The following is a 22206-nucleotide window of genomic DNA, read 5'->3' as shown; positions in this document are numbered from 1 at the left end:
AAAACTACTTCCAAAAATATTCAGCTTTGATATTAATGAGTTTTTTGGGTTCATTGAGAACATGGTTGTTGTTCAATAATAAAATTAATCCTCAAAAATACAACTTGCCTAATAATTCTGCACTCCCTGTATATGTCGTTGATCCAGGGAGTTATTCTGATTGCCTGATTGGCGTCGGGAAGGAATTTTTATTCCCCTAAAGTGAGGAAAATTGGCTTCTACCTCACAGGGTTTTTTTGCCTTCCTCTGGATCAACTTGCAGGATAACAGGCCGAACTGGATGGACAAATGTCTTTTTTCGGCCTTATATACTATGTTACTATGTTACTATGTTACTAGAACCTGAGTGCTAGAGAGTGAACAGAGTATAGATAGATACAGAAAGAGGGAAAACTCCTCAACTTACAATTGCCCAGCCTGTTACAAGGAATACAGCTGAACCAATATCTGAGTCATATCTTTATGCCATATACAGTGCCTTGCAAAAGTATTCCCCCCCTTGACTTTTTTCATATTTTGTTAAATTACAGCCTTAAGGTCAATGTTTTGTTAATCTGAATTCTATGTGATGGATCAGAACACAATAGTCTAAGTTGGTGAAGTGAAATGAGAAAAATATATAAATAAAACTATTGTTCAGAAATAGAAAACAGAAAATTGGCCTGTGCGTATGTATTCACCCCCTCTGTTAGGAAGTCCATAATAAGCTCTGGTGCAACTTTACCTTCAGAAGTCACATAATTAGTTAAATAATGTCCACCTGTGTGCAATCTAAGTGTCACATGATCTGTCATTACATATACACACCTTTTTTTGAAAGGCCCCAGAGGCTGCAACACCTAAGCAAGAGGCATCACTAACCAAACACTGCCATGAAGACCAAGGAACTCTCCAAACAAGTTAGGGACAATGTTGTTGAGAAGTACAAGTCAGGGTTAGGTTATAAAAAATATCCAGACCTTTGAGGATCCCCAGGAGCACCGTCAAATCTATCATAACCAAATGGAAAGAACATGGCACAACAGCAAACCTTCCAAGAGACGGATGCCCACCAAAACTCATGGACTGGGCAAGGAGGGCATTAATCAGAGAGGCAGCACAGAGACCTAAGATAACCTTGGAGGAGCTGTAGAGTTCCACAGCAGAGACTGGAGTATCTGTACATAGGACGACAATAAGCTGTACGCTCCATAGAGTTGGGCTTTACTTTCAGCAAAAAACAAAAAGGCACGTTGTGAGTTTGTGAAAAGGCATGTGGGAGACTCCCAAAATGTATGGAGGAAGTTGCTCTGGTCTGATGAGACTAAAATTTAACTTTTTGGCAATCAAAGAAAACGCTATGTCTGGGGATGTTTTTCAGCAGCCGGGACTGGGAACCTGGTCAGAGTTGAGGGAATGATGGATGGTGCTAAATACAGGGATATTCTTGAGCAAAACCTGTACCACTCTGTGCGTGATCTGAGGGTAGGGCAGAGGTTCACCTTCCAGCAGGACAATGACCCAAAACACACTGCTAAAGCAACACTTCAGTGGTTTAAGGGGAAACATGTAAATGTGTTGGAATGGCCTAGTCAAAGCCCAGATCTCAATCCAATAGAAAATCTGTGGCCAGACTTAAAGATTGCTGTTCACAAGCGCAAACCATCTAACTTGAAGGAGCTGGAGCAGTTTTGCAAGGAGGAATGGGCAAAAATTCCAGTGGTAAGATCTGGCAACCTCATAGAGACGTATCCAAAGCGACTTGGAGCTGTGATTGCCGCAAAAGGTGGCTCTAAAAAGTATTGACTTTAGGGGGGTGAATAGTTATGCACATTAACTTTTTCTGTTATTTTGTCCTATTTCTTGTTTGCTTTACAATAAACAAAAAAACAAACATCTTCAAAGTTATGGGCATGTTCTGTATATTAAATGATGCAAATCCTCAAAAAATCCATGTTAATTCAGGGTTGTGAGGCACCAAAATATGAAAAAGTCAAGGGGGGTGAATACTTTTGCAAGGCACTGTAAATGAACTGTACTGACTACCTGGAGACAAGTGATTTAAGTAAAAGTTCAACTGTTTTACTACAACTGTCTCCTCATCTTTTCCACCACCAACCTTTGCACCTAACGGTGCTGGCATCATGAACAACCGGGGTCCCAGCCTCCAAAGCACCCTAAACACCTATACTATCAAGGGCACCTCAACTACCATCTGGCTGGTGATTCCCATACTAGAGAGTTCCCCGGAGGATTTAGTGCTGTCTTCCCCATTACTGCACTCCGGGCCAGCGAGGCTCTGCTAACCTTGAGTAAACTACTACTACCCCCATCGGCCCACCGTAGCTCACGTGTTGCCCCTGCGTCCCGGTCGCTGAATAGGCACCAGAAAAGTATCTGCCCCTTTAGTGCATAACATGTTGCCATAAACTATTAGTCTATGCCAAAATCACCTTGTTAAAGAAAAATATTTTTTTTCTCCTCTAATCAGACACCTCTTGTGCTGTATACCTGCTACTTCACTATTTGTGGCTGTTCAGAATCTCTGCACTCACTGAAAAATCCGTGAAAATTATTAGGCATTAAATGGGCTGTCTTATATTGTTAAACCCTGGCCTTATGCTTTATTACTGGATATATTCAAGGGGAGGCTTCAGCCCTTCATGAATTATAATGTCAGACATCCATTTGAATGGCTGGAATGTAATTCTACATATCCTTGAGTAGCAATGAATGGAGTGGCCAAATGCAGGTCCCTCTGGTGATAAAACAGTCTTGTTTTAAAAAGGTATTGTCTTGATTAGAAAACCACTTTAAAGTTTTTGTGTTTTCAGAGAGCAGTAAGGTAAAGATGCTGGAAGAACATGGAGATGTCACATATGACGATTATCAGAATACTGTACTAGCTAAATGTAGCTGGCCAGCTAAGACCTGCCCTAGGTTGCTAGTATAGCTTATATGTGTATACAGCTCAACCTGCCAATAGCCTTAATACAGTTCCTATGTTTATGTGTTAAAGAAAAAAGCAGAGTTATTTACTGTGACATCATGTTTTGGAAGTCATATAACTGTTATATTTTGTGTTCACAGAAGCAGAAAAATATAATATGCCTTTAAGATTCATTTTGTAATGTAAGGTAAGCTCAGTGACACAGCAGAAACAACAGAAAGTATAGTGTTATTCTGCTGTTGCTGGGCAGAAGTCTAGACCAATCACAGCCAGCTTCTCACACAGCAAGAGTTTCCACCAATTACAGCCAGCTTCACACACAGCCTGTCTGTGAATTCCCCCTGCTCCTGCTGCTAGAATCATTATTGACCAGAGACAGGAGCTGAAGAGACATTCACTCCACTGAGAGCTGAGTTTTATGGGAACAAGAGACCAAAATAGTTCCACCATACAATTGCAAATACAAATTGCAAGCTACAAATTGCAAGCATTCAGATTCCATATTGCAATCCAAATTGGATACAACCATACCAGATCATACTCAACCAATCTGCAAATAGTCACTGCTAACTGCAAGTAGAACTAATAGTTAGACCTCAGATATACCTCTCAGAGAGATCATAAAGTGCTTAAATAACTTAAAGTAAGAGTGATACTGAAGAGAGAAATATATCCACCATTTTATGTTGAATGACAAGATTGAACAGTTAAACCACCATTTTAATCATACCGCCATTTTGTGATATCTTTTCAACACGTGTTATGTACATGGACTATCTGCTGCAGAGGCGGCAGTGTTATATATGAAGAAAAGTTGAAGTTAATAAAGAAGTTACTGTATTTTCCTGCGTATAAGACTACTTTTTAACACATGAAAATCTTCTCAAAAGTCGGGGGTCGTCTTATACGCTGGGTGTCGTCTTATATGCCTGTATACGGCGTGCTGAAACTTACTTCCTAGCCAGACTGGAGAAGCTGTCCTTCTCCAGCTTCAGGGACAGGCGCCCTCTAGCTGACCCACCGTGCGCTGCATCCTGGCCAGCCGCTCCAGAAGAAGCCTCCTCTCCCTGCTCTAAGTGGTTCTCATGTCGGCAGTATCACATTGCGTACTACCACTCAGATCGTCTTGAAGACAGGGAGGGCTGGGCAGGCAGGGAGAGCTGACCCACCCAATCCAAGCAGGCTTTGTATGCAGTGCGCACAGAAAATACTGGGTTGGATTGGCGATTCTGAGGGAAGGCAGGGGAAAGCAGGAGCATCTGCACTTCAGCCAATTCTAATGTTGGAACGGCGGATCTCTAATGAAGTTTGGTGTGCATCTTATCTGTGGTGAAAAAAACAGAGTCTATCTGGGGAGCAGATATATGTGGTGGTGACAGTGGCGTACAGTGGCGCAGATATTCCTCAGTGGTATGAGGAAGGGGCAATACGTTAGACCCCGAAACGCGTCTGGTGCTACACCCCCCATCTTCATACTGAAAGACCCAAACACCTATAATCGACTATTCAACAGACTAGAGCTGGACGTTTTTTCGACGGAAATCTCTGTTATAATACCACTGCGGAACTTTCATTAAAAGGCCGAGACCTAGTGGCCTTGGCAGTGACGTCAAACTGAACTACAGAGCCGTCTGCAAAATCTCCCGATTAAACAAGTGCTGTATGAACATAGGCATATTCGGAGAGCGGAAATATTTTAAAGTCTGGACGAAAATTTCAGTCGACTATAAGGTAACAAATTCTTACTTGCAAGTAACATTGTAGCGGGACGCCGCTACCCACTCTGTTCCGGCGGGACGCCGCTGAAACCAAGTGTAGGACATAAGGTCTTGTTCTCAATGCATCGATATCCAGGTATATATACTTTTTAGAGCTGCATACAACTATTGTATCGAATAATCCATTGACTGTGATATTGAGGACTATCGATTATTCTGCATCCTATGTCATCGAATATCTAGTCGATCCTTCTAATAACTGGAATACCGATTATTCTGCAACCTATGTCATCGAATATCTAGTCGATTTCAATAACTAGAATACTGTTACTATTTTATTAAGGATAGTTGTCACTCATCACTTATTGTTCAAAGATTATATCTATTGTACATTGTCAATAAGGTGGTTGTTTAGACAGCATTTCACTGCATTTTTGTTGCCAATTTATATATTTTATCCATTTTACCATTAAACAAAAGTATTCAATTGTTCTAACCACATGGTCACGGTTTCTCGAGTGCCCTGTTTACATTATTAATCACATATTCTCCTTATTGAGTGAGTGGCCTCAATTTACAGGTGCACCGGTTTGGTGTCCATTTCCCCTAGTGCGACATCTCATTTTTTCAATTTTTTTCAATTTTTACCTGCAGATCTTGATGCCAAAGTAAATAGCATTGGAGGGGTAGTCTTATACGCCGAGTATAGCCCAAACCCTATATTTAAACTGGAAAAGTTGGGGGTCGTCTTATACGCCCAGTCGTCTTATACGCCGAAAATTACGGTATTCGAAGCATTTGGTGTGCTCTTTAAACCTACTGTTTCCATAGATAGGCGCTAGAGGAATTACTGAGTAATAGACAGTCTGGTTAGACTAAAAGTCAGAGATATCAAAATTCTTCTAATGACACAGCGCAAAAGGCACTTCATAGTGCTGCGCCTGCCACAGTGGAACTATTGCCCTCAGAGGGTGAAGTGATAGCGCTCCTCAACTTGCACAGTAAAGAGCGCATTAGAGCAGCAGAGCGCCAGCATATACTGCCGCGCAGCAACTGTTCCCTGAGTGAGCAAGCAAAGACATCTCAGCGGAGCTACCATAAAGGCCATAGAACGTGTGCATTAGTCAAACTGCAGCCGACTCTTAAAGTGGCAGAACGGCAAAGGCAAAATAGTCAGAGAAAGGGTGCCAACCCTCCTGCGGTCCCTAGAGAGAGAAAGAGATCCATGGTGGGAGGCCAAAGTCCAGAGCTAGAGTGCCTGCACCGCTATCCACAGAGAGACCACGTACTGCAGTCAGCTAGTTTCCCGCCACTAGGCCCAAAGCCTGCAAGCAGCGTATCCAAGCCAGCGCATCGCAAGTCTGCACAGAGCATCGCAAGTCCGGGCAGAGCATCGCATCTCATCAAGAAAAGACAAGTCTCCTTTAAGACAGACATTTGTTCCAACAACCTTCAGATCGCAGTATCCTGCTCTTCAGAATAAGGTCAGAGCTTTCCTTTTATTATTTATCATTGCATATAGGCTTTGGCATAAAGAGACATTTTTGTGTTCAGAAATAAGATATTTTAAATAAAAACAAAGGGCAGTTTGTAGTACACGGACTCTAAAGCATCTAAAGTGAAAGTAATTTATTGCCTGCATTTATCGCTGTTACATTTAAAGTGAAAGTCATTTATTTCTGCATTTGTCAACATTGCATTTAAAGTGAAAGGCATCTTATTATATATATTGATTGTAAGTATTGCATTTAAAGTAAAATGTCTGAACCTAGTATTACCATGCCACTGTTAGAGGATACAAAGATAGATAGACTAGAGGGGGAAGAGCAAAGGAACCTGTCTGAGGTAGAAGAGTCTGATGCAGCATTAGTCTTGCCCCAAACAAATATACCCCAAGCAGAGGAACTAAGAAGCAGCACTGAAAGGAAAAAAGTTTGCCAGAATGTATGATAAATGGAAATTATACATTAAAGACATTCGTAAAAAGCTAAAGCAAGAAAGTACATGAGGAGGATATGAGTCAGAGTAGTCATAGGTTCAAATCTGTATTAAGTGAAGAGGCAGACCCCTACTTTCTTACATACTCCCAGGAGAATGGAAGGAAATCTCCAGCACTTGGTGAGGAAATAAGTTATTATCCTTCCATCCCTGCTCATAAAAACAAAGAGAGGCCTAGTCCAGTGTTAGTAAAAAGTTGTGTGGATTTATCCTCTATCTCTACCGGAAAAGATGAAGAAAAGGACTCACCTAATTCAGAAGTAAGTGAAAAAATAGAACCGGATGAACCTATTCCTAGATGCCATGGCAATGCTCAGGAGACTGTTACAACCATTGTCCCAGCAAGACCACAGAGAACAGTCCTAGCTAGACTTCCCATTTCGGAACCCTCTGTATTTTCAGGAGATGTACTGAAGTTCATCGAGTGGAAGGCAAGTTTTGAAATGATCATTGAGCATCATTGATTCAGTCCAGTTGACAAGTTATTCTACTGTAACGGTCGCGTACACACACACACAGGGGGGAGGGAAGTGACCACTGCGCTCCACCCTTACCCCTGGCCCTGCCTACTTGCCTCGCGCATTTAAAGTGAAAGTCATTTATTTCTGCATTTGTCAACATTGCATTTAAAGTGAAAGGCATCTTATTATATATATTGATTGTAAGTATTGCATTTAAAGTAAAATGTCTGAACCTAGTATTACCATGCCACTGTTAGAGGATACAAAGATAGATAGACTAGAGGGGGAAGAGCAAAGGAACCTGTCTGAGGTAGAAGAGTCTGATGCAGCATTAGTCTTGCCCCAAACAAATATACCCCAAGCAGAGGAACTAAGAAGCAGCACTGAAAGGAAAAAAGTTTGCCAGAATGTATGATAAATGGAAATTATACATTAAAGACATTCGTAAAAAGCTAAAGCAAGAAAGTACATGAGGAGGATATGAGTCAGAGTAGTCATAGGTTCAAATCTGTATTAAGTGAAGAGGCAGACCCCTACTTTCTTACATACTCCCAGGAGAATGGAAGGAAATCTCCAGCACTTGGTGAGGAAATAAGTTATTATCCTTCCATCCCTGCTCATAAAAACAAAGAGAGGCCTAGTCCAGTGTTAGTAAAAAGTTGTGTGGATTTATCCTCTATCTCTACCGGAAAAGATGAAGAAAAGGACTCACCTAATTCAGAAGTAAGTGAAAAAATAGAACCGGATGAACCTATTCCTAGATGCCATGGCAATGCTCAGGAGACTGTTACAACCATTGTCCCAGCAAGACCACAGAGAACAGTCCTAGCTAGACTTCCCATTTCGGAACCCTCTGTATTTTCAGGAGATGTACTGAAGTTCATCGAGTGGAAGGCAAGTTTTGAAATGATCATTGAGCATCATTGATTCAGTCCAGTTGACAAGTTATTCTACTGTAACGGTCGCGTACACACACACACAGGGGGGAGGGAAGTGACCACTGCGCTCCACCCTTACCCCTGGCCCTGCCTACTTGCCTCGCGAGTCCTAATGACAGGGGACAACTGGACGGCAATCCCTAACTTGGAGTAAGTGCAGGGATGACAGACAGACAAACAACAGGACGTGAACGGACCGAGTCAATACCAGGAAAGCTGCAAAGTACAAATGGAGCAAGCAGAGAATTGTCAGGAGAAGCCGGGGTCATAAATACCAGGAGAGCAGAGAAGTACAAGAGGAGTCCTAAGAGAGTAGTCAGGTGGGAGCCGAGGTCACAATACCAGGACGGAAGCGCAGTACAGGAGGAGCAGGCAAAAGGATGGTCAGGGAACAGGATCAGGTAAGTATTCAGTAGTCCAACAAATAGCCAGGAACCTAGAAATTAACAGGCAACCTGTAGCCAGCAGGCTGCCTGTATTTATAGTGGGGAGTGAGGGTCATGTGACGTGGCCAGCGTCACATGACCGACAGACCAACCAGTCGAGCATCGAGTGATCAGCTCGGCGCTCAAGGCAGACTAGGAGCAGGGAGCCACCCAGCTAGTAAAGCCGCCCTGGGAATGAGGTCAAACACAGAACCTCATTCCAAAAGCTAAGCAACAGTTCTGTGGGCAATGGGGGACCGAGTGCACCTTCGGAACCCCGTGACATCTACCTTCAGAGATATGTTGGTGGAGAAGCCAAGGAAGTTCTTGAAGGTAACTTCTATAGAAAAGACGAAGAAGCCTACAAGCAAGCTTGGGAAACATTTTATGCAAAATATGATCATTCTTTCTTAGTACAAAGAGCCTTTAGAGAGAAACTGAATAACTGGCCTAAAATAGATCCTAAAGAACACTTCAGACTCCAAAAGTATGGTGACTTCCTGCAAGCATGCAGCGATGCCATCCCACATGTTCAAGGACTGGAAGTACTGAACGACTATCTAGAAAACCACAGGATGCTAACTAAGCTACCTGAAGAAGTGGCTTCTAGATGGAATCACTATGTGACTAAACAGCTAGATCTAGGTAAGAACTTCCCATGTTTTAAAAAGTTCTCTGAGTTTGTCAATGAGGAAGCACGGATAGCATGTAATCCAGTAACATCATTTTATGTCTTAAAATCCTTAGAAGAAAGGCCTGCAAGAGAGATAAGACGTGCAAGAGCAACTAGCTTTGCAACCAGCACAGCAGCTAAAGGTCCAGATACCTACGAGAGCAAGTTCAAAGTCACTACTGGGATCAGCAGAGAGACAGAACCGACAAATCTTCAGACTACCTTCAAGTGTATGTTCTGTGTTGGGAACCACTCCATACAAAAGTGCCAACTGTGCTGGATAACCAACTGTGTTTCGGATGCCTAAGAAAAGACCATGTTACTAAGGAGTGTAAGAAAAAGGCCACATGCAGCGTTCGCAAAGGACGCCATCCTACACCACTACATGAAGAACGTCCAAAGAAAGATAAATCCTCAATACCTAAAGATACTTAGGAAGGAAATAAAGTATTGGTATTCTCTTGCAGAGTAAGGGAAGCAGAAAGCAATGGCACATCAATGGTATACGCCTATACGCTACTGGATTCCCAGAGTGATGTCACCTTCATTGATCAAGAAATCTGCAAGAAATTACAAGTGGCTACAGAACCAGTGATGCTTAAGCTCACTACAATGACAGGGAGAGACACATTAGTGAACAGTCAAAGGGTCAAAGGACTGAGAGTTAGAGGCAGGGCTGTGGAGTCGGAGTCGAGGAGTCGGAGTCTGAGGGAATTTTGGGTACCTGGAGTCGGAGTCGGCAAAAAATGAACCGACTCCGACTCCTACTAGATTTAAATTGGAATAAAAAAAAAAAGCAAGTTTAAATGTCCCAATTCACAAAAAGTTATAATTAATTACCATATTTTTTGCCCTATAAGACACACCTGCCCATAAGACGCACCTAGGTTTTTAAGGAGGAAAATAAGAAAAAATATATTTTGAACCAAAAGGTGTGCTTTTGGTGGGTTTTGAACTAATGGTGGTCTGTGGATGACACTATTATGGGGGATCTGTGGATGGCACTGTTATGGGGGCATCTGTGGATGGCATTGTTATGGGGCAACCTTGGATGGCACTGTTATGAGGGCATCTGTGGATGGCACTGTTATGGGGGCATCTGTGGATGGCACTGTTATGGGGGCATCTGTGGATGGCACTGTTATGGGGGCATATGTGGATGGCACTGTTATGGGGGATCATTGTGGGGGCATCTGTGGATTGCACTGTTAAGGGGCATCTGTGGATGACACATATATAGCATCTTATCTTATGTGTCATCCACAGATCCCCCCCATAACAGTGTCCCTGTGTAGTGAATGGGGCCGGCATCTGTTTCTGTAATGGCAGCGGGGCCCGGTGCCTGCTTCATTCATAAAGTGGGTGGAGCAGGCGCGTGACGTAGTGAGCTACGCTACGAGCGCCCACCTGGCCTCCTGACTGCCAAGAAATTAGTAGTAAGTAGTACAGCACTAGATTTAAGATGATTGGAATACTTTAACAATACCCACAAGTTAGATATGATTACCGTATACTACAGTGAGCGGGGCCCGGTGTAGTAGAATACAGTGACTGCACCGGGCCCCGCTGCCATTACGGAAACAGATGCCGGCCCCCATCCCCTCCTCCCTCTCAGCCTATTCACCGGACGGTCGCAGCATTCGCCCCATAAGACGCACTGCTATTTTTCCCCCACTTTTGCGAAAAATACGGTACTTCTCTACTGTAAGAATAAAGGCCAATGCAGTGCGTCACGTTACCGCAAAACGAACACTTTAAGTGACCGTGAAGAATCATGCTTTTCATATGCTTCACTATATGGCACGCAACGCACAGTTAAGGAGCGGCAATACTTATACTTTCCATTGTGTTGTGTTCCGCTGTTACAGGGAACGCAACACCCATGGTTAACCTAGCCTCTCACTGATAACTGATTAAGTAAATATGTTTTTTGCAGGACTAGAGACACTTGTATAAGTGAAGGGAATGGATAGTCAATAGTTCAAGACTGAAGCTGTAAACCATTTGAAAAACTGCTGTCATTCAGCTAAGGCTATAAAAACTTGTAAACTCAGATTGTTAGCTTAAACTTTAAACATGACTATGGGATTCTACTAGGCAAATCATGTTTTAAAATAAATGCCCCTTCCCCTGCCCCTTCCTGGATCCTCCCACTGCCCTATCTTCAGCAGAAGATTAGCACACAAAGGAGAAGGCAGCAGCTTCCTAGCCAGTAGTTCTGTGGTAATGACATGTATGTTGCCTTTCTTTCCTTCAAGGAATGTATAAAATACATTCGCATATTAAATACAGAGGAGTCGGAAGTACCAAAAATTGAGGAGTCAAAGTTGGAGTCGGAGCATTTATCTACCGACTCCACAGCCCTGATTAGAGGACTTCATTCAAACTGCACATTGGATCTACCTCCAGCTTATACAAAAGACGATATACCTATAGATCGAGATCGCATACCTACCTGTGAAACAGCCAATGAATGGGAGCACCTATCTGTAATATCTGTAATATCTGAAATGTCCCCGCTGAAAGAGTGGTGTTGGACTGTTGATAGGCTACGATTGTCCCGAAGCCTTGGTACCACGAAAGGTAATCACAGGAGGAAAGGGTGAACCCTACGCTGTTCAAACTGATCTAAGATGGGGTGTTGTTGGAGGAAAACAGCAGATCGCAAACTCAAGACAGGTGACAGGATTGTGTCATCGAATATCTGTCCAAGAGTTACCAACTGTAAGTCCAGCAAAAGTAATGAAGATCCTTGAATCCGACTTTGCAGATATAAGTTCTAAAGAAAAGAGTGTATCCCAAGAAGACATAAAGTTCGTACACACTCTAGAAGAAAATATTCAGCAGAATCAACCAGGTCATCTTAAAAATGCCCTTACCTTTTAGAGAACGACCTCGTCTGCCAAATAACAGAAATCTTGCCCTAGCAAGATTGAAATGTTTGAACAAAAAGATGGAAAGAGATCCCAAATTCAAGCAGGATTATTTGAAATTCATGGAAGGCATCCTCGAAGAAGGACATGCAGAGAAAGTTAATAACAAACCTAAAGAAGGAGAATTGTGGAACATCCCACATCAAGGTGTTTACCACTCAAAGAAACTAGATAAGATTAGAGTAGTATTTGATTGCTCAGCAAAGTACAATGGTGTTGCATTGAATGATCATCTACTAAAAGGACCAGATCTTACAAACTCTGCCTGGAGTACTCTGTATATTCAGAAAGTATCCCGTAGCGGTCATGTGTGATGTTGAAAAGATGTTCCATCAGTTTCATGTGAAAAATGAAGATAGAGACTTCCTGAGGTTTCTATGGTGGGAGGATCGAGATACAGATACAGAACCAGCAGAATACAGAATGAAAAAGTACAATTGTTGGGACCAGCATCATCTCCAGGTTGCGCCAATTATAATATGAAGTACCTGGCTAATCAGAATGAAAAGGATTGCCCATCAGCAGCAAGTTTTCTGAAGAAAAACATTTATGTAGATGATGGTCTCATAAGTCTAGAGTCCACAGAATCTGCAATCAAACTAGTGAAAGAAAGCCAAGAGTTATGCGCAAGAGGAAACCTGCGCCTTCACAAATTCATCTCAAACAACAGAGAGGTACTGGAAAACATCAGTGACTCTGAACATGCAGCAATAATGAAGAATGTAGATCTCAATTATGCTCATCTTCCAGTTCAGAACGTACTTGGATTGGGATCGAATGTAGAGAACGAAAGTTCTTCTTTAAAGTATTTATTGAAGAGAAAGTTGCAACTAGACGAACCATTCTTTCCGCAGTGGCTTCTATATTTGACCTATTGGTATTCTTGGCCCCAGTAATCCTCAGAGCAAAATAAATACTGCAAGAATTATGCAGACAGAAGTTGGGATGGGATGAGCCCCTACCTGAATATTTGAGGCCAAGGTGGGAGAGTTGGATAAGAGATTCAAAACTTGACAAAAAAGGAAAACGTCTCACTACTCCACTCAAGTTGGAACGTCCTATACAGAAGTTAGTTGTTTTACGTGAGAGTGATAAAAGACACTTGGAACCTGATGGAAAATTCCTCAAATTCATGTTCATGTCCTACCACTAAGAACATAGAATTATATGTTATTTTGGTGGGAGTGTAGCTGGCAAGCTAAGACCTGTCCTAGGTTGCTAGTATAGCTTATATGTGTATACAGCTAGACCTGCCAATAGCCTTAATACAGTTCCTATGTTTATGTGTTAAAGACAAAAGCAGAGTTATTTACTGTGACATCATGTTTTAAATGTCATATAACTGGTATATTTTGTGTTCACAGAAGCAGAAAAAGATAATATGCCTTTAAGATTCATTTTGTAATGTAAGGTAAGCTCAGTGACACAGCAGAAACAACAGACAGTATAGTGCTAATCTGCTGTTGCTGGGCAGAAGTCTATACCAATCACAGCCAGCTTCTAACACAGCAAGAGTTTTTACCAATCACAGCCAGCCTCACACACAGCCTGTCTGTGAATTCCCCCAGCTCCTGCTGCTAGAATCATTATTGACCAGAGACAGGAGCTGAAGAGACATTCACTCCACTGAGAGTTGATTTTTATAGGAACAAGAAGCCAAAATAGTTCCACCAATTTCAACCATACAATTGCAAATACAAATTGCAAGCTACAAATTGCAAGCATTCAGATTCCATATTGCAATCCAAATTGGATACAACCATACCAGATCATACTCAACCAATCTGCAAATAGTCACTGCTAACTGCAAGTAGAACTATTAGTTAGACCTCAGATATACCTCTCAGAGAGATCATAAAGTGCTTAAATAACTTAAAGTGAGAGTACAGATACTCAAGAGAGAAATATATCCACCATTTTATGTTGAGTGACAAGATTGAACAGTTGAACCACCATCTTAATCATACCGCCATTTTGTGATATCTTTTCAACACGTGTTAGGTACATGGACTGCTGCGGAGGCAGCAGTATTATATATGAAGAAAAATTGAAGTTAATAAATAAGTTATTTGAAGCATTTGGTGTGCTCTTTAAACATACTGTTTCCATAGAATAGCGCTAGAGGAATTACAGACTAATAGACAGTCTGGTTAGACTAAAAGTCAGAGATATCAAAATTCTTCTAATGCCACAGTGCAAAAGGCACTTCATAGTGCTGCGCCTGCCACACTAAAAGCAGGCACAGAACTGTGGGTGGAGGGGAAGGTGCAGTGCTCCTGAGTGTGGTAGGACCTCCAAGTATGTGGTGGTGCCAGCCCCTACTGAAGATGAGCTCAGGAAAAAATTATAAGTAGGGATAAAGCGTAGAGAAGGAAAGGGGTGTGTGTGCGTGTGTGTGTGTGTGTGTGTGTGTGTGCGTGAAAAATACATGATACAGCTGACCAAAAAATACTTTTATTACTCAAGTACACACACACACACATGACATACTCTGTAAACTCACCTGGAATGATAGATATACTTTATATATCATAACTGGATGTACCATCTTAAACAGTAATTATTGCAGCCAATAACTTCCTATAATTTCATATCAGTCTTCCTCATTGTTGTGATGGAATTTAGCCTGCTTGACTTTGCTCAACTGCTATGGTTAATACTCATTGTGTGCTAACCCAGCCATGGCCTCTGAACTACAATTCATTATTGTATTATTTCTGATATATCTGTTCTCCACTTTGGTTTTATAAAGTTTTGGATGGTTGTAATTCATTATGTAATTCATCTTTTAACTACTCCTCTTCTGTGAGCTCCTATCCTGTGTCCTCCAGTCTTTTCCTGTTTGTCAGAGATGCTTCACAGTGCTGTACATTTTCCTTTGACCTTTATCATCATTTCTCAATAAATAACTAAAAGCATATCAATTGCTTTTGTCTCACTGTAATTCTACATGCAACTCTGTTGCTAGGGTAATGATTATATCGAGTTCACTATCTTCTATTGCTTGCACAAGAAATTGCTACTCACATTTGATAGAGACTTCTCTCACATACATCGGTGGCAGAATACATTGGTAGGTGGACTTTTATCAGTGCTACATTTGAAAAATATGTTAGCCATTTATATTTAATGCATGTGTGGTATACCGAACTGCCTAATGCTTTTATTATGCATGTTATAGTCACAAACACAACCTAGGGTTTTTACCAGGAGATTACTTGGAATGCAACAAGCCAGGTGATATACCAAGAACATAGGAGAAAAACAGAAGTCAGACCAAGGAGTTGGACAACAGGTACCAGGCAGATGATACAAGGGACCAGACAGGAATGGGGATAGGAACAAGCAAACGTCGGGATCAGGATTAAAACTGAGTAGTCAGTAGTAATTCAGAGAAACAAGAGCCAGGGATGAAATGAACCTCAATGATCAGGCAAAGCATGTGAGGTTGATTCCCCTGATGTCACCTTCAGGCAATGGTTGTCTTGGCTATACAACCAGAGCAAAAGTTTGCGGTCAAAGACAAGAGGAGTAGTTTCAGATGAATTTTTATTAAATGCTTAAAAATGCAATTAGTATTATAAAATGTCAGGGCAGTGCTTGCATGGAATCTGTACAGGGCAAGGGCAGACTGGGAACTGTAGAAAACCTAAAAAAAAAAAAAAAACATGTTGTAAGCTGGTCCAAGCTGAAAGAAGGTGGAGCAACACAAGTAGGCAGGGACAACAGAAGTAGGTGGGGCCAGCAATAACACAGTGCAGCACTAAATACCACTCCAGAACAACCAAATGCCACAGTGCAGCACAAAATACTGCCCCAGCAGAACCAAATGCCATAGTGCAGCAAGAAATACTGCCACCCCTCTGTAGTATTCAACTATATCACTGTACTGAGGACTTGAATTCAGGAGGGCAACTGTGGCAGCCGGCCAGGTGCATAAGTATCTGATCCTCCTAGCATTAATTAATGCTGACAGCATCAGATCATTATGTATCTGGTTGGCAGCGTGATAATGGCGTGGGTGGCCCCCTGGGCATCAGCCCACCGGGGAATTTCTCTGTATGGTCTATGGCCAGTCCGCCTGTGGTATAGGGCTTTCCAGGCACCAATTGTCAAGCATGATCTGACAATTGTCTGTAATTTGTAGAATCATGGGGGCAGCAGAAGTCACAGCCACAACTGGGCCTGAGAAGGCCCCTATACCACCTAATAGGTAGGGGTCCGATTGCAGATTTTGCACTGAGGCCCATGATCCTCAAGTGACGCCTCTGTTTAGAATGTGAAGCCTTCAGTGAGTAAATTAGCTTTTCTGCAATCCAAAAATCAAGTAGTTTGGATATATATATGGAACATTATACTAGGGCGTTTCACCATGATTCCTTCCTTTAGTGTTTTTCATCTAGCTATTCCCATTGCTCTTAACACAGAACTGCTCTGTGGGCACTGCTATATCCAGGGATTGTTGAGCTGTGTCATGGCAACACAAATACATATTTCTGGACAACATAACTCTTGAAAAAAAAACATAAAAAGGGTGTTAGCCGGGTAGAGAAGGCAAAAAACACATTAATATATACAGTAGAAATAAAAAGTCTACACACCCCTGTTAAAATGTCAGGTTTCTGTGATGTAAAAAAAATGAGACAAAGATAAATCATTTCAGAACTTTTTCCACCTTTAATGTGACCTATAAACTGTACAACTCAATTGAAAAACAAACTGAATTTTTTTTTTGGTATACTATTTTTGGGTATGAGTCTATCAGCATGGCACATTTTGACTTGGCAAGATTTGCCCACTCTTCTTTGCAAAAACACTCCAAATCTGTCAGATTGCGAGGGCATCTCCTGTGCACAGCCCTCTTCAGATCACCCCACAGATTTTCTATCGGATTCAGGTCTAGGCTCTGGCTGGGCCATTCCAAAACTTTAATCTTCTTCTGGTGAAGCCATTCCTTTGTTGATTTGGATGTATGCTTTGGGTCGTTGTCATGCTGAAAGATGAAGTTCCTCTTCATGTTCAGCTTTCTAGCAGAAGCCTGAAGGTTTTGTGCCAATATTGACTGGTATTTGGAACTGTTCATAATTCCCTCTAGCCTAACTAAGGCCCCAGTTCCAGCTGAAGAAAAACAGCCCCAAAGCATGATGCTGCCACCACCATGCTTCACTGTGGGTATGGTGTTCTTTTGGTGATGTGCAGTGTTGTTTTTGCACCAAACATATCTTTTGGAATTATGGCAAAAAAGTTCAACCTTGGTTTCATCAGACCATACAACCTTTTCCCACATGCTTTTGGGAGACTTCCGATGTGTTTTTGCAAAATATAGCCTGGCTTGGATGCTTTCGTCTTGCCACTCTACCCCATAGCCCAGACATATGAAGAATACGGGAGATTGTTGTCACATGTACCACACAGCCAGTACTTGTCAGATATTCCTGCAGCTCCTTTAATGTTGCTGTAGGCCTCTTGGTAGCCTCCCAGACCAGTTTTCTTCTCTTCTTTTCATCAATTTTAGAGGGACGTCCAGTTCTTGGTAATGTCACTGCTGTGCCATATTTTCTCCACTTCACTGTGTTCCATGATATATCTAAAGCCTTGGAAATTCTTTAGTACCCTTCTCCTGACTGATACCTTTTAACAATGAGATCCCTCTGATGCTTTGGAAGCTCTCTGTGGACCATGGCTTTTGCTGTGGGATGCGACTAAGAAAATTTCAGGAAAGACCAACTAGAACAGCTGAACTTTATTTGGGGTTAATCAGAGGCACTTTAAATAATGGCAGGTGTATGCTGACTCCTATTTAAATGTGATTGCTTAATTCTGAACACAGCTACATCCCCAGTTATAATAGGGTGTGAACACTTATGCAACCACATTATTTAATCTTTTTTTTTTTTTACTTCCCTCCACATAAAAGATTTCAGTTTGTTTTTCAATTGAGTTGTACAGTTTATAGGTCACATTAAAGGTGGAAAAAGTTCTGAAATTATTTATCTTTGTATCATTTTTTTTACATCACAGAAACTTGACATTTTAACAGGGGTGTGTAGACTTTTTATATCCACTGTAACTTTGAAACGACCTATACTGTTGTATATAATTTTCAGAGGATTAAGATAAAAGCAGATGGCAATAATATTAATATAAAATGATTCACAATGAAAAGTCAACATCTCTTTTATTAAAGTAGCTTTTATGACGTGATTAGGAGTACATGACATTTCAATCTCCATAGATGAGGCCAAGGCAGAATATATCGATCAATATTACTTGTTAAAGGGGTTTACCGGGAGTAGAATATTGATGACTACACTGATAGTCAGTTCGCATTGTTCGCCCGCGAACATATGCGGGCTGCCATCTTTTTTCACAAGTCCGGCGAGGCACTGGTAAGCCCTTACCTGAGCCTGCGCCGCGAGCCGGTCTGAAAACAAATGCGGTCACCGGGAGCAGGCAGTTCCGAGAACAGCCCGATGAAGGCCCCCGGTGGCTGTTCTCGGAACTGCCTGCTCCTGCTGACCGCACTTGTTTTCAGACCGGCTCGCGCATATGTTCGCGGGCGAACAATGCGAACTGGCCATCACTGATGACCTATCCTCAGGACAGATTACAGTGGCATGTCTAAGGTATTTGGCACCTGGGGCAGGACCTTTCTCTGGCACGCCCCATACCACAAAAAAATATATATATATATTTTGACATATTGAATGTAATACACCATTAGAAAACTGTTACAATTCTGAATCCAGCGTTGTACGGCTTTACTTCCTAGCTCCCGGCTGTGCAGAGATATCGGTGCCAGTAGTTTCCGGCAGAGGGGCAGTGATTACAGCCCAGCATAGTCGCTGGGCGGAGGGGAACACCCCCCTCACTATACAAGTGTACAGTCGGGGGGGCGTTCCTCACCACCCAGCAATAATGCCCCTATGGCACCCTTCTCAGTATAATGCCCCCCTGTGGCCCTCATACACTTTCCTTCCTACCTCCCTATTGTGCAGAGATATCAGTGCCATATGTTTCAGGCCATTGGTTACACCCTGAAACACCCTCTTCATTATACAATGGTACAATCAGGAGGAAGTTCCTCACTGCCCAGCGATAATGTCCCTGAGGCCCCCAACACAGTATATATATATATAGGGTTCGGACCGCGCGTGTCATAAAAAGACGGTGTACATCTTTACCGGTATACGTCTTTTTATGACACGCGCGGTCCGAACCCTATATATATACTGCATGAAAGTGTGATTCACCCCACAACACTCCTCGGACCTGCAGCGGAACATTTTTGCGGACTGGTGACTAGATATCTTTCTTTTTTACCCCAACACAGTATAATGCCCCCTGTGGCCCCCACACACTATATAATGCCCGGTCAGTGATTGAAAAGACCGCCAGCTCCCTGGCACTCTAGCAATGAGCACTTCCATTTGTATTAATGGTTTACCCTTTGTCATTTCACGGGGTGAAATCACACACGCCTCTCGCTTTGATGTGTTGCTGAATTATAAGGTGGGATCGCCATATTTGTCAACACTCCCGAATTTCAAAACAATAGATTGAGCATGCTGATATCCAGCCTTGCCAATCCCTCATTTGCCTGGCATCTGCCATTCGTTAGCCAGAAGACTCCCCATACAGCTTTGTTGGCCGATTCTGCCAAAACGCGTAATTCCAAAAAAGTGGAGAACGGTTTTGTTACACTTTAGACAATCGAAGTGGGCCCTGGGTGTGAAAATTGTGATGATTGGCATCATAGATATTGGAATAACGGTAATTATTAGCATTGATAACTGGTCCACACGTACATGTTTATTTCACTGTGGAAAAATTTGAGACTTATTGGTAAATGGAGTCAAATCTTAATGAAAAGACTGTAGATACTGTTTATATAAATCTGCCTTTATTTTATACATCTATCAGAATAAAGGGAACAATTCTGCAGATATAGAGGAACGAGGGAGAAAAACAGGAGATACATATCAGTAAAAACCAAGCACTGCAGAAATATATACAGATAGCAGGACAGACTGGTGAAATCTATCCAGTGAAGTTGTACATCATGACTGCATTTTACAGAATTCATTACGATTAATCTGTACGAGCCACAAAGCGCCACCAGAAATTTTGGTAATGTTTCAATGCAAAAAATAATTAAATAAATCAATCCTTCTAATTATACACATCTGTTATTACTACAGAAAATTCCAATAACCTGGCACAATAGAGGTGACCACGAACGGTTGTCCAGGGACCTAGCAGGAGAGGTGTTTCACTTCCAGCGTTTCATCGGAGGATCATTTCTGGAACGTTGGCTGGTTTTGCTCAAAAACTTCAGCATAGGGACCATTTTTGCACGCCACTATGTGGTCAGGACTTGTGGATCAGCAGGTTCTTGGTGAATGGAATTTTTACTTACTTTTAGTAAGATAGTAGATAATTTATATACTTTTTTCCTATAAATAACCATTAGATACCTTGCAATAATATAAAACAGGGGTGTTACTAGGGTCTCAAAAGATCCGGGGCCCAAGCCCCAATGCATATTGACCAATTCTCTAAGTCGACCAACCGACCTTAACCCCCTCACCACCGCAAACACTAGCACTTTTACTGTACTTGTTATACAGCTATACCTCTCACATCCAGTGCCTCCCAGGTGACGTCTCCTCTCATGTAGATCTTCTCTATCATCATCTTCCCCATTCAGTCCGGACAATTTCTCTCAGCCGCCTCGTCTCTGCAGAGTGTGACACACGGACATCTTAGGTTCCTCACTTTTCCCTATTCCCAAATACTATATCGGGCCAAAGAAACAAGAAAGACAGTAATTCTCTTAACAGGAGGAAGGGGGTTTCTATCTACCACCCTCTCCTCATTTGTTACCTGAGCCACATCAGACCTCAGGACCAATAATCAGCTTATCCACGGTGCACAGCTAATATCGCTGTGTGTGCACTCTAAGATATTAATTTGCCTAGTTCCCTGTTGTTTCCCCATGATGAGCTTTACTCTTATCTGTAAGCGAAACATGCATGTAGGGATCCTTTAGGAGAGGGCAAACTAGGGTCTTTAATTCCAGGGTTAGGTTCCGGACGGGGCGCCCTTATTTTAGTTAGGCCTGTAGGGCTACCGTAGGACCCCCTTTTGGGCATCTATAGGGAGTTCTAGTTTGGAGCCCAACCCGTTTACAGTACATCATCTTAAACCTTCAAAGACTCGGGACATCGAGGGTCCGAGTGTCAAATGCTGTACAACAGGAACCATTCAACGGAGCGGTAGGACAAAATGGTTTATTTTCAGGGTGCCGCTGTGCACCCCTATCCTACCTGTTAAATTGACATGTCTCCTGTGATTCTATAATAAGCTGGTGACTTACTTTCACACAAGCTCTATACATTGCGGATTGTTACACAAGTTGTATATTTTATTACTATTTTGAGGGGCAATTTTTTATCCAGTAGATTCATATTAAAAGTTACGTTTTATTATCTAATAATTACAGATCACTTCTTTCCATATATATTCCCAAATATTATCCTGAAGAAAAATGAGTGGCATACAGATAATCTTCCCCATAGTAATAGTACTCCTCATAGTCTCACCGATAGTAATTCCCTTCTAGAATGCCCTTATTAGTAATACTGCTTCCTACAGTGCCCCCAACAGTGATGGTGCTCCCCAAGAGTGCCTCCATTAGTAGAAGAGCCTTCCAGTATTAATAATGCCCTTACAGAGCCCCGCAGTAGAAATAAGGCCCACTATTGTTCCCCCAGTGGTAATAAAGCTATCTACAGAACCCTGAGTAGTAATAAGGCCCCCACAGTGCTCTTAGTAGAAATAATGTGGATCTATAAGTCCCTCCTATAGAGCCCCCAGTAGAAATAACGCCTAATGTCCCCTGGATTTAAAATGCCCCCACAGTGCCCCCATATGTATATCGCCCACTACTGTTATAATGCTCACCCTGAAGTGCCCCAGTATTTATATCGCCCCCTACTGTTATAATGCCCCTACAGTGCCCAATATTTATATCGCCCCCTACTGTTATAATGCTCACCCTAACGTGCCCCAGTATTTATATCGCCCCCTACTGTTATAATGCCCCTACAGTGCCCCCAGTATTTATAT

Source organism: Bufo bufo, chromosome 5 (assembly GCF_905171765.1).
Source record: "Bufo bufo chromosome 5, aBufBuf1.1, whole genome shotgun sequence".
Taxonomy (NCBI): Eukaryota; Metazoa; Chordata; class Amphibia; order Anura; family Bufonidae; genus Bufo; species Bufo bufo.
The sequence above is the reverse complement of the archived record's forward strand: the minus strand, read 5'-3'. Positions refer to the sequence as shown.